A 2,386-nucleotide genomic window follows, 5' to 3' on the forward strand; every position below is an offset into this window, starting at 1 on the left:
CCCACCGCCTCGAACGGCGCTGTCGGCGGCCAGATCCGCCACAGCAGAGCGCCCCCCCCCACGACGACTAGCAGCAGAGGAGGAAGGACGAGGAGCATGACGGCGGTGGCGGTGGGGAGCAGCAGTAGTAGGCGGAGGCGCTGCAGATCCCCGCCAAGCAGGCCGCGCTGGTGCTCGGGGTGCTCGCCGTCGTGCTCCCCGGCGATGACGACGAACCCGAAACGGAAGGAGCTGGCGCCTCCCCGCCCCCATCTATCCACTCCGTCCAGGTCTCTCTCTCTCTCTCTCTCTCTCTTCCAGTTCTCGTTCTTACATCCACTCTCGCTGCCAGATCCTCCTGTACCCGCAGAAGATAGAGAGAGGGATGATGTGAAGGAGACGAGAGGAAGGAGAAGCCATGCCCCGTCCACTGGCTGGGCTCTGTTTCATCACCCCAATCTTCCTACCTCTATCCCTTTCTTTCAGGTACTCTCTCTCCCTCCTGATTAGCCTGCTCTCCTCTCTTATGCATTCCTTTGTTTGATATAATACCTGAAATTTCCCATCTTTGTGTTGCACTGGCAGATTTTTTTTGTGTACATGCATACAAGGCGCTCGATGAAAATCCAAGCAGGTTGCAAGGGAAGGCAAATTCCATTTTATGCTCATGTGTAATCATTGATTCTTTTTTCCTCACATTTAGCATGCAGTCAACTTTTACTTATATGTACAATATATTACCTCTTTCAGTTATATGACTTGCACACACACAATATATTGCATCTGTAGGTCATGTGACTTGCCTACGGAAGATATGAGTGTCCTTGGAAAATATTATTATGCTGGATCTACTATGGTTGCCACATTATGCAAGTCAGCATTTAGTGATCTAAAAGTTTAGACCATGGCATTATGTTCAATGCTCAGCAAATACACCCTTCGCAGGTATGTTTGGCAGTTCATTCACAAGTGACTTGCAATATCTGCTTACTGAATTTTTGGTGTTAATTTTACCTTCTGTTCAAGCATTGTGTGTTTTGTCTTCTACTAACATGTATTTTCATATGGCCGAACAAATCAACTGCTAGAGATTTCAGAAACTGTTCAACTATGCATTTTTTTATTACATTTTTTTGATCACTTTTTTGGACTTTAACTCCCTGTTGTATGTATGTATATTAATTTTCAGTGGATAAATTTCAAGGGTTTTAACTTTTTCCTTTACACTTCCTAGCGACCCAGACCAGTGCCATGGCAACAAGCTTGCCCTCCTACCCCAACCTTGAACTTGAGCGGCCGATACCACCATGACTTGGTGGCACAGCTAGTGGAACCAGCCTCCCTAAGCGAGCCATCGTATGGCCGCCGCGCTTCCGCTCAGTAGGTACTACTCCCTTTATCTGATCTTCTCATCAGCTAAATGAACACATGTGGTTCGTCCGCCTTTTGTTCTCCTGGATCCAAGAACCCTTTCTTCGTTCCAAATCCAGAACGATATTCCTTTTTTATCTGGATTGGGATTTTAATTAGGAAGATTTTTTCTAGGTAGAGGAGTAGAGGCATTGTTTCCAAGGTTAGTAGCGAGGTGTTGCAGATTAGAGCACCATCGGCAGTTTTTAGCACCATGGCAAGGCAGATGTGCTCCGTGTGCCCGACATCTTCAAAAGAATCATCTCATGCAGTATTCCAAAAATGTAGCATTATGTAAAAGTCTGGTTATGAAAAACATATGAGCAGAGATAACACACTAATCAACTTTCTGCATTAGATTACTTAGTTGTGAGCTAGAACCTGAAGAAAAGTGAAGCAAGCTAGATACATAAAAATTAGGCACTCCCTGCAACTCCAATACCAAATAGGTAGACAGACATCTTGGCATTCGACAGTAGGAGACGATGAGCTTGAGAAGTGAGATGGTTCTGTTGAAGTAACGGTGCGTTTGGGCGGTCTGGCCGTTGACCATTGCGTCCATATGTGGGGTTGGCTGGTCCTGCACCTCTTCAGGCGGTAGCGGTTGGGCGACAGCTGAAGATCCTTCTCAAATTTGAACTCCATTTTTTTAAGATTCCCTATTTTTTGCACACTGATGATCACATTTTTGAACTGTATAATTGATTCCCTATTTTTTGCACACTGATGATCACATTTTTGGACAGTATAATTGATCTTGGTATGGTTTATAGCTTCCTGCTACAACTCTTACCATTGTCCAATCAAGTTCATCCATGTCAAACACTATCGACTTGAAACAAAGTAGTGTCAAAGAGAAGGTTTGATTGTACTATTTAATCGCTCATCAATTTCATTTTCTACTTTCTTTAGTTGGAAAACTTCAACCTAAAAAATAAACTGGTGGTCTATACGAAATAACACATCAGTTTTCTACTGATTTATGCCTCACTTTTTA

At 44.2% G+C, this 2,386-nt stretch overlaps 1 long non-coding RNA gene across 1 annotated transcript; it reads left to right on the top strand.

The window, feature by feature from the left end:
- Nucleotides 1-211: 211 nt before the first annotated feature.
- LOC119288750 lies at nucleotides 212-1,255 on the top strand. The gene is made up of 4 exons (XR_005141269.1): nucleotides 212-269; nucleotides 332-465; nucleotides 565-924; nucleotides 1,214-1,255. It is a non-coding gene; the product is annotated as an uncharacterized LOC119288750 (long non-coding RNA).
- Nucleotides 1,256-2,386: the final 1,131 nt, after the last annotated feature.

The sequence above is a fragment of the Triticum dicoccoides genome, chromosome 4A, assembly GCF_002162155.2.
Source record: "Triticum dicoccoides isolate Atlit2015 ecotype Zavitan chromosome 4A, WEW_v2.0, whole genome shotgun sequence".
In the NCBI taxonomy this organism is placed as follows: domain Eukaryota; kingdom Viridiplantae; phylum Streptophyta; class Magnoliopsida; order Poales; family Poaceae; genus Triticum; species Triticum dicoccoides.